This window comes from Magallana gigas, chromosome 4 (assembly GCF_963853765.1).
Source record: "Magallana gigas chromosome 4, xbMagGiga1.1, whole genome shotgun sequence".
Taxonomy (NCBI): Eukaryota; Metazoa; Mollusca; class Bivalvia; order Ostreida; family Ostreidae; genus Magallana; species Magallana gigas.
In genome coordinates, this window is record NC_088856.1 from 41,660,498 (window position 1) to 41,676,559 (window position 16,062).

Sequence of the window (16,062 nt, forward strand, 5' to 3'; positions counted from 1 at the left end):
GTCTGAAATCGCTGGGCACCTACGTCGCTCTCCGGGTCGTTCTCACTCTGCTAGCGGACCAAAGACCAGGACCGCGTCGAAGGATAAATCTAAAACTCAACAGATCTCAGAGATGATACAGGACATTCGCAAGACTCAAAACTCTGGCGGCTCAGGAACCAAAATAACTGCTCATACAAGCCAGGTCCGCGATTCGCACGCGCGCACCGCCGAAGGTTAACGCTGGACTCGATCCTTACGGACTCTTACAGGAACTCTGACCAGTATTGTGACTTAAGGACTCAGATTATACGGTAAACTACTTTGGACTTTTGCTTATTATCCATTGTTTCATGAGTAACATGGCATTGATTAATTTTATATATGTTAATGCAAGAGGCCTTAATACTAAAGAAAAAAGATTGAAGTTCTATAATTGGTTATATGATTCAAAGATAGATATAGCTCTCATCCAAGAGACTCATTTTATTCAAAAGAACGAGTTTAATTACAATTGTAACTGGCGAGGAAAATCTATTCATTGTTTTTCAGACGCTACTTATAGTAAAGGTGTATCAGTTTTATTTAAGAAATTATATAAACAAAACAATAAAAAAAATTGAAGTTGAGGGTATTGGAAGGGTATATGAGCAAGAAAAAATACTAGATTATGTAAAGAAGTACTATGAAAATTTATATGCAAGTGAGGACACAAATTTAGTAAGGATTGATTTAGATTAATATTATTTTTAATTACAGTTCACCTAAGTTAGAAAATGAGTTGTCAAATGGTCTAGAAGATGTTTTTTTTTTTAGAAAAAGAGGTATTAAATGTCATAAAACATATGAAGAACAACAAATCTCCTGGGAGTGATGGGTACACTGCTGAAATTTTTAAATTCTTTTGGAAAGATATTAAAAATTTTGTTGTACGAGCCATTAACTGTATATTTTTGAAGAAGGAACTCCCCATCTCACAGAGACTTGGAATTATCTCATGTCTACCTAAAGGTGATAAGCCTAGACAGTTTTTAAAAAACTGGCGACCAATTACTCTTTTAAATGTTTTGTACAAGATTATTTCAGGGTGTGTTAGTTTTAGAATTAAGAAAGTATTAGATTATTTAATATCTGATACACAGTCTGGATTTATGAAGTGAAGATACATTGGAGAAAATACCAGATTTATATATGACCTATTATCTTACACTGAGTTCAAACACATACCTGGTCTTTTAATACTTATAGATTTTGAAAAGGCTTTTGATTCTATGTCGTGGTCATTCATATACCAAGTCCTTAAATATTTTGGCTTTGGAGAAAATATTATTCAGTGGATTAAGGTTTTAAATACAAACTTCCATGCTGCTATTTTACAGTGCGGCCATTTATCACAACAGTTTGTTGTACAAAGGGGATGCAGGCAAGGATACCCTGTTGCTCCATATTTATTTATCATGTGTGCAGATATTTTAGCAATAATGATTAAACAAAACAAAGATATTAAAGGTATTTTTATTAATGATATTGAACATAAGATATCGCAATATGCAGATGACACTTCACTAGTCCTTGATGGTTCACCAAAATCACTTTTTGCAGCTCTTGAAACCATATAATTTTTTTCTAGTTTTTCTGGTCTTAAAATAAATACATCTAAGACAAAGATTATTTGGATTGGATCAAAAAAAAATTCAGATCAGGTTTATCATCACACAAGATGGAAACTGGATTGGGGGTCAACAACATTCAACCTTTTAGGAATTCAGTTCTCAGTAAATCCTCATGATATTGTCGATATGAGTTATAATTTACAAATTCCAAAAATTATAGCTATGGTAGAGCAATGGAAACGACGAATTCTTACTCCCATTGGTAGAATTACTGTTATTAAAAGTTTGCTCATACCGAAACTAAATCATTTATTCATTTCACTACCAAATCCAAAGAAAGAAACAATTTCACACCTTAATAAAATTTTGTTTGAATTTCTGTGCAAATCTAAGATTGATAAAGTTAAGAGGTCAGTCATTACACAGGACTATTCATCAGGAGGGTTGAAAATGGTTGACATTAACAATTTTATAATATCTCTCAAATGTTCATGGATAAAAAGGCTTACAAAATCACACAAACCATGGATGGATTTTTTATTTACCATTTATGGAAATGAGTTTTTACAGAATTTGTTTGATTTTGGTGATAGTTTTGTAATTGAATGTTTACACAAGGTAAAAAATGATTTTTGGAAAGATGTGTTAAATTCATGGTTAAGTTTTATTATTACCTATATTGATCACCCAAAGGCAAAAGATAATCTTTTAAATTCTCCGGTGTGGTACAATTCAAAAATACTCATAGCAAATAAATATGTTTTCATAAAAACCTGGTACAAGAACTGTCTAAAGGTCGTACAAGAACTGTCTATAGGTCATACAAGATTTTTATGATGAAAATTGTAATTTTTTAAGTTATGAAGAATTTAAATGTAAATACAATCTCAAGAATACATGTATAATGCAATACAACAGTGTTAAATCAGCAATTTTTAGGTTTTTTAAAATGTCTAACATTGACAGGACTTCTGTTCAAAGAAATCCTTATCCATGTATACTATTTTTTTTTCCAAACAATCATACTCCATGAAAAGTGTACAAAAATTATTTACAATGTTTTGAACGAAAATGTGGTTGTTCAAATTGCTGTAACCAGATGGAAAACAGATCTGGTTGATTATAATGTTGAAGATCTTACTGTATATGATACTTTTAAGATTTGTTTTAAAACTACCAAAGATTCTTCTGTACAATGGCTTCAATTTAGAATTTTACACATAATTCTTCCAGTTGGATACTACCTTAAAAAATCAATATTAAAAATACTGACACATGTGGGTTTTGTAAAAACAATGTGGAAACAATAATACATGTTTTTATTTCCTGTGAGAAAATACATACTCTGTGGAGTGAACTTAGTTTATACATTTATAGAAAGACCTCTGAAAGAATTGGATTTAATATGTCTAATATTATACTTGGCCAACTTCCATTGTCATTTCATAACAAAGTAATTAATTTTATAATTCTGTATATGAAACAATATATTTTTTGTTGTCTTATGTTAAATAAGACACCAAGTCTGATTGGTTTCCTTTATCATTTAAAACTAAAATACAATATTAAAAGATATGCTGCAATACAAACTGGTAAACTACAATATTTTGAAAACTTATGGGATAGTTGGAAAGATATCTTGGCTGCTGATATCTGATTTATTTTTATTACACTGTATCATGAATATTTTTTTTCTATACTTAATTTTTTCCCATGTAAGAAAGTAACCACAAAATAATAAATTTCAGTGTTTATTCATAAGTGTGTATGTGTGTGTGTATATGATTGAATGTCTCTTTTGCATGTCTGTTTCTTTGAAAAAGAAATAAATTATAAAAAAAAGAAAGATTTAGATAGATATATCATTAATAGGCACAGTTCTAATGATGGACGCAAAATCTTAATTAATGTAAAAATAGGCGAAACTGAATTAGCCTTGGTAAATATCTATGCCCCTAATAATGAATTACACCGAATTCAATTTTTTTAAAGAATGAAAACATTTATAAATAATAACTCGAATAATATATCAAATACTATCTTGTGTGGTGACTTCAACTGTAAGCTGAATAGTACTTCTGATAAGATTTCAAAACTTTTGAAAGAAATTATTAAACAAATGAAATGTCTAGATCTATGGGAAGAAAAAAATGAACACTCTGATGGATTAAGTTGGTGCGATGCAAATAAAACACCAAGAAGTAGGATTGATTTTGTATTCATGAGTGAAAACTTATCTTTAAAAACTAATAATTTAGCACTACAAAAAGTTCCCGGTACCCATTCTAATGGCAATAGAATGTCCGATCACAAATCGATTCAATTTGATCTAAATATTTTTGATAATAAAAAGGGGGGTGGTTATTGGAAGCTTAATACGTCTCTTCTAGAAAATAAAGAATACACAGAGCAAATTCTGAAATCATAAAAAATATCTCCAATACGCATGAAACATTTATACAAAAATGGGAAATTTTGAAGGAGGAGGGAAAAAAATTCTCTATAATTTTCTCCGTTAAACAATCAAACAGATTTAAATAGAAAGTATTAAATATAGAAAAAGAAATTGAATATATAGAATCTTTGCCTTACAATGAAATTGATATGATCAGGAAAAGAAACTTAGAGATTCAGGTAAACGAACTTTATGATAGAAAGTCTAAAGGTGCTCAGACACAAAGGTACACATCTATATTAGAAAAAGAATTTAAGTTGGAAAGCAAAAATGTATGGAAATCAATATACACACAAAAAATTAAAAATATTAAAGACAAAGCCTTGGCGGAGTTTAATTACAAACTACTGAACAATCTGTTATGTAATAATCTCCTAGTGAGCAAATGGAATAAAAATATCACTGCTAAATGCAAACAATGTAACGAAATTGAAAATTCGAAGCACCTTATTTTTGATTGTGTTGATGTAGAAAAAAATTTGGAAAGCGGCAAGCAAGTGCTTTAATTTTGATATTAATTGGAAACATATTGTTGCGGGGTTCTACCTGGAAGAAACAGGTCACAAAATTATATAATTATTTTTTGTCATTTATTGCATATAGAATATACAAATGTAAAATGTATTGTAGACTTGAAAATTCGCCCGTATCAATTATATTGATAAAAAATTCATTCAAAGAGTATTTTACGAGACACTGTGCAGTTCTGAAAATGCTAAAAAGTACAAAAGAAAATGAGCTTTTTCAACTTTTGATAGCTAAACTGTGATATTGGTAATTCTTTTCAAAACAGTAATACACCCGATACACATAGGGACTGTCTATGTGTATTAGCGCTTTACCCGGGGACGTAGTGATGGACTGTATGAATACGTGTGTGTTATGTCCACCGGGTAAGCCAGGGGTTTAACTTATTTTATTACGTAAACCAATGAATGTAACATTCCAATAATCGCAGGAATTATTATGTTTTCGTACGATACATTATGTGTTATTATATTTATCACTGTGTGCATAATAATGTCTTCATTTATATATATATATATATATATATATATATATATATATATATATATATATATATATATATATATATATATATATATATATATATGAAAAAAATCACAACACCGAAATAGTTTAGAAATATTTCGGTGTTGTGATTTTTTTCATATAATACTACGTGTGTGGATTTATAATATTTATTTTTGGAGTATATATATATATATATATATATATATATATATATATATATATATATATATATATATATATATATATATATATTCTTGAATTATGATTTCAATTGAAATTCATATCTACGTATAAGCTATCTATGACCACAATTTTGTAAATTGTTTTATATATAATCAATAAAAGAAAAAAAACATGGTATTGCACACCACAAGCATCAAACATGGCTATGATTTTATTAAGCAACCCAATGTTTATAGTATCAACTACTCTACACGTGGTTGATCACGAACGTTAACTCTGTTCTAAATATCATCGTTTACTTTGAAAAACCGCTAGATGGTGAAATAAGACATACATCTTAAAAGATGTTGATGTTTTAACATAATTCAAAGTAGATATGATATGAAAATCGACTAGTACTTACGTTTTTGAGAATATTATCCGTACACTAATACTTCCGCTCGAAATTTCACAGGAACTGAACAAATCGCGGTGAAGTCTCGGGAACTTTCATTCGAGCACCTCTGGATTTATTACATACTTAGCAAAGATAAAGACAACTTTCCGAACACATTCGCAGGGGTCTTAAAGTGTAGAATAAATTTTCAATTTGAAATTAAACAGAAACAGTTAACATCAAATAAGAGCAGTGCAAGAGGATATTATTCATCTTAAAGAGAATTCAAACTAAGTAATAATGAGTTAGACTTGTGAAACATCAAAATATGCATCGAAAAATATACAAGAAAGGCCCATGAACCAAAAACTACGGAAGCCCATTTAGGACCTATCAAAATATATTTTTGAATTTGATATAACGAGTTCTTGAATTTGTTAAAACGAATTTAAATCGTTATAACGAATTGTTGAATCCGTTATAACGAATTAAATTTGTTATAACAAATTTTAGGAATTCGTTATATCGAATTTACTCTGTTATAACAAATTCGCTGAATTCGTTATTTCAAATTTTTAAATCTGTTTTAACAAATTAAATTTAAAATAACGAATTCTTGAATTCGTTATTTCAAAGTTTGAATTCGTAATTTCGGGTTTTTTTTAAATCGGTTATAACATATTTTCATTCAATTTGTAATTATAACAAATTTCATGTTTTCGGGAACAAATTCAACGGGGCGGACTTCATTTGTCCCATATCGGTGTACGACGAAACGGCGAAACGGTAAATGAAGTAAACTGGCGTAAAAACAAAAGTAGAGGAACATATTGTCACAGCTGTTGCTGTAACCATGGTAACAGATGTAACAATTCCAAAAGACACCTTACTTTATCGGCTTTGCTAGATTTCCTACATAGATAGAAACAAAATATTTAAGAACAATATGTAGCAATGCAAAGAACTGTTACATATGTAGCAACGCATTTTCACCAAAAATATTGTGCAGGATATACAGATATACGGGTTTCTGCGCAAAATTCCAAAAAATTGTTTAGTCAATGCTCTTAATTATTGAGCATGCTGATTTATAAAAGTGACATGCAGTCCAGCCAATGTCGAACTTATGTCATAGAATTTATTTACCAGAATTTAATGCAAAAACCGCATCGAAATCGATGCAAAAATAATGGAGTTACGCCTCTTGAAAGTTCCTATTTTTGCCTCTTTTAGAAATCTAACCAAGAGAAAATGAAATTAGGCGATAACAAGGCTTCAGTGACGTCACGAGTTCAACACTAGGGAAATTTCCTTACAAAGCTATACAAAATAAATTCAATTTTACAGTAAAAACTGTAAATTTTTACAAACTGACAGACGGAAAGACTGACGACAAATTATATAGTTAAACTCACTACAGCTTTTAGCAAAACGGAGCTTAAAAAGCGTTGTATTGAGTTAAGCATTTACTTATTAAAATTCAGATTTTTCAATATGATTGATATAGGTCTGATGTTTTGACGTATCTAGTTATTTTAAGTATTGTAAATTTATAAAGTTGTATCCGTAATTATTTTGTTACAGTCAGATTTCTTATTAAACGATTTTGAAATTTGCTATTCTAATCGCCTTTTACCGATGAATAGGATATCTTTAAACACTTGTATAGGCAGATTTATGTTCATTATTCATATTTATCTGGTCGGAGCGTGTTCAAATCCAATAAAGCTTGAAGGGAGTTATGATAGATTTGATATGCACGCTCCGACCGAAATAATCACCTCATAATATTCAAAGAATGATGCCTTTTTGCTTTAAATTATATTATTTCCAATTTCTACACTTCAAAACAACATTTCAAAACCACTGGGTTTTTTTTCATGCATAGCACATGTTATGTATTATTGCAGCAAATACCGTTTTTTGGTTATGCTGTAGGACACGCTTATTTTGTGTCGCTCAATTTTTATGAAATAATTGGGCCATAGGTTTCAACATTTATTTGTAATGTTATCACAGTAAAGGACACTTGAAAAATATAAATATGATATTTTATATGCCAGGCATTATAACCAGGATGTGCGCATGCGTGAACCAACTTTCCATCGGGATCGGTAAACGTTTGGGAGGAAATTCGATAGCTTCTTGGAGAAACTAAAAACTTGGAGGAACTGATGATAGGTGCCAAAAAACAAAAAATCGCGACTTTTATATCATATAGTCATTAAAAGTGATATGAATGTAATGTACCTTTGGTTTACACTAAAAAAGTTAATTAAATATTTGCGAGGACAATAAAGGCAATGTTACAGGAAAACAATAGACAGGTAGCTTCAAACGAGTGGGTTGGTGGGGGTGGCAGGGAGAGGCCTGTCCCCATGCAGTCCCCCCACCTTTTCCTAGCATTTTCGGAGCATGTAAAAAATTGAAAGTGACTGGGAGGAAATAAACAGTGAAATTTAAGTTTGAGGTAAACTTAGCATTTCTATAGCTGTGTACGATTTTCGAATTTTTTGAAGACTCTTTTTTGCATGTCAAGAATTGTTTGGCGATTCTCCCATCCCACCCCCCCCCCTCTTTTCACTTGTAACGATGACACCTGCCGGAACAAAATATCACGGTTTCCTTACATATACATTTGTACAATGTACCAGTAAAAAAAATTGGGTTTTATATATAAACCAATTTTACTGTATCTCATACAATATACCATTCACCAGGTTCTATAAACACTTATGCTTAAATTCAATATAAAAAAATTCAAGGTTAGGAGGAGAGGGATAATTTATTTTGTTTTTCTTTTTTCAGGGGGAAGGTTATTGGGGAGGGGTAGGGGTGGTCAGAACACCGACCCCATGTAGCTCTATCCATAACCCCTCACCAAGGCCTGTGTGTCCATCACCAGGGTCTGTATACCCATCACAAGGGTCAGAGTACATATTACCAGGATCAGAGTAAGTACTACAGTCATTTCATGCATATCTTTTACAAATTTATGCTATGCTATGGTATGCAATTTTAATGAAATGCTATGAGATTTATATGCTATGCTATGAGATTTGTATGCTATGCTAGGAGAAATTGAAATGAAGGGCTTAATGATATGGTATGGTATGCTATGCTATGGTATGCTATGAGATTTGAACAAAAACGCCTCCATACACAGAAGAGTTCCACACATTTCGAATTAAAATAATAAGAAGCCAAAGCTTACCACAAATCCATTATGTAAACATTTTTTTTTTTCAAATAAAAACATTTAAAACCGAGTTAAAAAAAAATGTTGTATGCCATGCTATGGTATGCTATGGTATGATATGACGAATGCGATTCTATGAGATTGTATGCTATGGTATGAGATTCAAATGCTATGCTATGAGATTTCAATGCTATGCTAATAGATTTCAATGCTATGCTATGCTATGGTGTATGTTGTAAAAGATATGCTTGAACCGACTGTACCAGAGTCGGTGTACGTGTCAACCGGGAACCAGATTCAGTATACCTATCACCAGTACACCAGGGTCTCAATACTTATCCCGAGGGTCAATGTGTCTTTGTGCTCATCACCAGGGTCTGATTACCCATAGCCAGAAATCCACGTATCATCACCAGGGTCTCAATGCCTATCACCAGGGTCTATATACTAGTATTAATAGGGCCGGAGTGCACATCACTAGCGTCTGCATACCCATATCCAGAATCAGTATACCCATCATCGGGTAAGATTACCTATAACCAAGGTTATTGTACCCAATTACAAGAGTGTGTACATGTATACGCGTAACCAGAGCCAGTATACCCATCACCTGGGTCTCAATACCTATAACAATATAGGTTTTGAGACCCTGGTAATGGGCAGACCCTGGTGATACGAACACCGACCTTGGTGATATGCATTAAGACCCTGATGATGGGTTCTAATGACTTGGTGATGGGCACACAGACCCTGGGGATACGTACACTGACCCTGGTAATAGATATAGACATCCTGATAATCGTAATATTGACCAAGGTTATGGGTATACAGACCCTGGTGATACGAACACTGACCTTAGTGATACATACACTGACCCTGATGATACGTACACTGACCAAGGCTTTTTGAATGCAGACCAAGATGATGGGCACGCAGACCCTGGTGATACGTACACTGACCCTGGTAATAGATGTAGACATCCTGATAATTGTAATACTGACCCAGGTTATGGGTATACAGATCCTGGTGATACAAACACTGACCCTAGTGATACATACACTATGCTATTAAAACATTTGAAAATCCTAATCCGTGGGGGTATCGGGAAAGGCGTACCTTTAACTTCAATTCTACAGTTTATTTTCTCCCTTTCATTTCAGTTTTTACCTGGTCCCATAATTCACCTTTTATATGTTAATTTAAGAAAAATATTTGCTGCGGAAAAGCGTGTGCTGAAGGGGGTAGTTTAGCTCGTCCCCCTGCCCCTGCTCCACTCAACGCCCCCTCCCCTGTTGTTTTCCTGTAACATTGCTCTTTTTTGTTCTCTCAAATACTAATATTTATACAACATTTTGGTGTAAATCTAATGTACACAACATTCCTATCTCTTTTAATGAACATTATAATGTAAATTTCAAATTTTCCTTTACGTTTTTAAATTGCGCGAATATCATTTCGAAGTTCCTCCAAACAGCTTTCGAATTTCCTCCCAAATGTTTACCGAAAAGTCGGTACACGCATGCGTACATCATGGTTATAGTGCCTGGTTGTACTTTATAAAATCAAAGTACTGAAGAACTAATGGGAGTTGGTTTTATCGATTATTATTTATTTTAAAATCAATGATATGTTATTTTGCATGGCAAGTACTTTCCTATATGTATTTGAATTACGCACATTTTTAATAATATGAGTTCTTCCACAGGAATTCCGTGAAAACCCAATATGAATCATGTTGTATAATATTCAAAGATCTATTCTATCAAACTACGTATCAGTAATCGGAATAGTTATGATAAATTGTATGGATCCAAGCAAAACTGAACTCTCAGCTGTATCCCTCAATCACCGACAAGCAAGAGAGACTCTCTGCTTGTCGGAGATTTACGGAGACAGCCGAGCGTCTGGTTGAACGAGCACTGGCGTAGAAATATATAAAATGTACGACTTCAAAAATTATATAAATTGTTCGTACCATTTAAAATATAACTATTTACAAGGTATCTATAAATAAATTTCCTTGAAAAACAATGCTTAAGAACTCATTTCATCAAATTTATCAATTAGAACGAAATGTTGTCAGCAATGTTGATTTGTACTTAGGTCGAAACACTGTTTCACTTTCGGTTTGCCTGGGTAACTGCATTCATGTAGGAGAGTTGATTAAAATCAACTCCCAAAAATAGCCTATTCTATACATGCTCTGGTGGAAAGTTTGTTCATGCATGCGCACATCCTGGTTATAATGCCTAGCTACATCATATAAAATATCATATTTATATTTTTAAGTGTCCTTTACTGTGATAACCCTATATTGGCATAGATCTGCCACCACTTGTCAGATAATTATATTAACTTCTCATATGATAATGTCGACTTGTCAGATATTTATGTCAACTTGTCAGCTCTTTATGTTGACTTGTCAGAAAATAACCATAGTGACTAGAAACTCAATATTTTGTTGTCAAGGCGTGTTAGTGCCACAAACTGCCATGTACTTGTCATCAAAATATCATATAAGTCGACATATATATATATCTGACAAGTTTACATAATCATCTGACAAGTCGACATAAAGATCTGACAAGTTAACATAATTATCTGACAGAAAAAAATAATACGGTAACTAGTTTAAAGAAAATTATCATTCATAGTGTAAGTCGACTTGTCAGATAGTGATGTTGTTTTGTCAGATGTTTTGTCGCCCTGTCAAATAATTATGTCGACTTGTCAGATAATTATGTCGACTTGTCAAATAATTATGTCGACTTTTAACATGATTATGTCGACCTGTCAGATCCTTATGTCGACTTGTCAGAAAATATTTTTTCAAATGGATGGCACAAATTGGGCATTGAAAGGTTAAAGTGTTGAATTCTTAAACACGTGAATAAGTGACAAGTCGACTTAAAGAACTGACAAGTAAACATAATTATCTGACAAGTCGACATCAAGATCTGACAAGTCGACATAATTATCTGACAAGTGGTGGCAGATCTATGCCACCATATAACTTAGCCCAATAATTTCATAAAAAACGAGCGACACAAAATGGGTGTGTCATACAGCATAACCGAAAAACAGTATTAGCAGCGCTGTGTAATAATACATAGCATGTGTATTCATTAAAAAAAACAGTGGTTTTAGAATGTTGTTTTAAAGTGTAGAAATTGGAAATAATATAAATATAAGTATTAAAGTAATAAGGAATCATTCTTTGAATATTATGAGTTGATAATTTCGGTCAGAGCATGGTCATATCTATCATAAATCCCGTCGAGCTTTATTTGATTTGAACGGGTCCCGACCAAAATCACCTGAGACTAGTATTACTAGATTCCTTATTCTTAAATCAATTTTACTCCAGACCGGTATCTTTTTTTAAGTATGGCGTAATCTCACGGTTTGGTGATGTAATAAGATGAAAAATGCAGATATATGTAAATAAATCAGCATGCTCATTGATTGATAGCATTAATTAAACAAATGTTTGGAATTTTGCACAGAAACCCGTCGAAACAAATCTGTATGTATTGTATTTTTGGTGAAACTGCATTGCTACATATTGTTCTTAAATATTTTGTTTCTATCTATGTAGGAATTCTAGCAAAGCTGATAAAGTAAGGTGTCTTTTGGAATTGTTACATCTGTTACCATGGTTACATTTACTTCATTTAATACCATTTCGCCGTTTAAAGCCGATCAATTGATCGGCGCATTTCGTCGTACGCCGATATGGGAAAAATGAAGTCCGCCTTGTTTAATTTGTTCCCCAAAACATAAAAATTTGTTACCACAAATTGGGTGAAAATATGTTATAACCGAGTTTAAAAAAACCGAAATTACGAATTAAAACTTTGGAATAACGAATTCAAGAATTCGTTATTTCAAATTTAATTTGTTATGACGAATTCAAGAATTCGTTATTTCAAATTTAATTTGTTAAAACAGATTTTGAAATTAGAAATAACGAATTATGTGAATTTGTTATAACAGATTAAATTTGTTAAAACGAATTCCTAAAATTTGTTATAACAAATTTAATTCGTTATAACGGATTCAACAATTCGTTATAACGATTTAAATTCGTTTTAATAAATTTAAGAATTCGTTATATCAAATTTAAAAATATTTTTTGATAGGTCCTAAATGGGCTTCCGTAAAAAACTATGTTAGTACCGCACAGTTTACTTTTTGTCTATAGTGCACATGTGAAGGTTTTATATAGTTTTTATCTTGACCTGAATGTCTTCATTTGTAACATGACATAACAAATGTAACTTTTTTTCTCCATTTTTGACTTTTTTGCTTAAACTTGGTTTATCTTACTGAAATCATTGAGCAAACAGAAGAGTTTTACTATTAATTTATTTAATGAACAATACCACAAAGAAAATGTTTGCTAGTTCAAAGCTGCACTGTAATTTTCTTTTCAAAAACATAAAAATAAGAAAAATGACTGATGTTGGTCGATTTCTAAATATTGCATCAGTGCTGACGTCATATATACCTGTATCACCAGCAAAGGAAATAAGATGAGAACAATAAATTTAGACGCTATATATTTCATACCACCTCAAACTTTGAATATGTAACATAAAAATTGAATCATGGGAACCAAAATTGAATCTTATTTTCTGTTTGAATTTTCAATAGTTTCAGGTTTAAAGTACTACAATATCATTTGTGTTTTGTTTATGATTGGGTTCAATTAATGTCGTAAACACATGAATTTTTATTTACCCCCTACAGAGCATTTCAACGTAACAATCCAGTTCTAACCAGATTAATGATCGGTTGAAATCATCACCAACTAAACACAAAGCAGAAACTGCACGAAATGAAAATGATCATGTACGACTCAAGTTTCCATTCATGTATTAGACAAGCTTGCTTTTTTTAACCTTGTGCCCGGATGTTTATTTACTTAAAAAATAAATTAATTTTTATGCTTTACGATGAGTGCATCAGTTTGTTCAAAAACAGATGTAAATATAATCAAAGTACTGAAGAACTGACGGGAGTTGATTTTACCGATTATTATTTATTTTAAGATCAACGATATATAATTTTTCATGGCAAGTTGTTTCCAATATGTATTTGAATTATGCATTTTTTTAAAAATATGAATTATTCTCCGACAAGAATTTCGCAAAAACCCCATATGAATGATGTTGTGTAAAATTCAAAGAATTAATTCCATCAAACTACGTATCAGTAATCGATATTTCAAAGTTGTATCATTGTTTGCGAGCTTTCCCGTTGATGTCAGCTATTCATTTGTTCTTGATACAGTACAGTTTTATGTGGTGTATCTGTGATAGATCACACTCAATAATTTCTGATAGATAACACTCCATAATTTTTGATCACACTTTATTCTTAAAATAAAATCAAGAAAAAATAACAAATTTGTATTTATTATTTACAAACTCATGTGCTACATGAAGTTTAACAGAACAGTTACTAAATGTTTAAAACGAGATGTAAACATTATTTCAATTGATCATTGTTTTCCCTGCTCACACAGCCACTCAAGGCCTAAAATTATAACACAATTATCAAAAATGGATTTTGGAACGGCGCCTCTTGTTACCATACTGTCGGACTGCGGATTCAAATTTTCCTTCCTGTTATTTTCAGACTCACTCATTTCAACCATAGTTGTTTCACATTTCATTTTCTTCACGTTGGGGGGATTCAAACCTTCGGATACACGCTCTTGTAGTGCCGAATTAGACCGCTTGTATTTTCTAACTGCTACTTCTGACCTGTGACCTGTTCGAGACATAATTTCCTGCTCATCGATTCCAGCTTGGTATAATTGGGTGGCACAGGTCCTCTTGCCTGAGTGGTTGGTGAAGTTTCCCTCCAGTTCCGCGTTACCTGCGATTTTCTTCATTAGTCCCTTGAGTTTGTTGACCCCCAGTACTTGTTCGCCATAGCGCACACAGACATTACCGGAAAGGGCTAAGGGCCGGCGGTAGAGAGGTCCCTCATTACTGAGAGCGTCAAGATAGGTACGATAGAAATCGGCAAGGCATCGTTCACCTGAAAATTAAATAAAAACGTTGAATGTTTCTATTCATAATTGTCTCTACACCAATAGAAAAAAATATATGACCAGAACCTTTGTAAAGTGAGATAATTATTGTAAAAACTACTAAAATAACGACAATTTGCCTTCTTGGCAGTAATGTTTCAAGTCTTTGTTGGATAGCTGCAGATGTTTTAGTCCTCCTTTGTATGTTTTACATGATCTTCCTGTACATCGAATAAATTTCCCTTGCTTATCTTGTCCAATTTCAAACTGGGAGCACTCTAAATTCCGGTGTTCGTCAAACGCCCTCAGACCGAATATCTTGCAGTTATAAAAGAAAACTGTAGAGCTTGAGAAGAGTGTAACCCGAATACTCCACTAGTCCAGATTATCTCCTCATCTTCCGGCAATATCGGATCAGCTTGTCGTACTTTGGTACCTAAGCCTTTTGATAATACATGTAACTCCTTTATGCGCGCATCTAAAACGTTTCCGGAAAACGGCAAACCGGTGGTCATGTTCATCTAGAACATTTATATTATGGATATTTTCCTCTCGCGTATGTCGTAGTAATTCGCATACAATGAAATATAGAGCACGCTCGACCGAGTCCGTAGCCTACATCAAAGTTAGATAAGGAACGATTCAGCCGAGGTCTGCCGAATGAAAATGTTGATAGATCACGGGTAACTCAGTGCAATGAGAATATACAAGAATCACGCGCTATTATTTTACGTGAAATTTGATAGATCATAGGTAACTCAGTACTCGAGAACAATGATACAAAACATATAGAGTAACTTGTTTAACTCGTGCATCTTCAGATATCAGACTCGGGGGACAAGCCCCCCTCGTCTGTTATCTGAAGATACACTCGTTAAAAAGTACTCTATATATTACATATAGTACGGGTCCAATCAATGTTGAACTATAGTCTCCTTCAACCAGACGCTCGGCTGTCTCCGTTAATCTACGATAAGCAAGAGATACTCTCTGCTTGTCGGAGATGTACAGATATATATTGAACTCTGGCGTATGAATACATACAATGTACGACTACAAAAAATATCTAAATTGTTCGTACCATTTAAAATGTCACTATTTACAAGGCATCTATAAATAAGTTTTCCTGAAAAAGAATGTTTTAGAATACATTACATCGAATTTATCGTTAATTTTCAA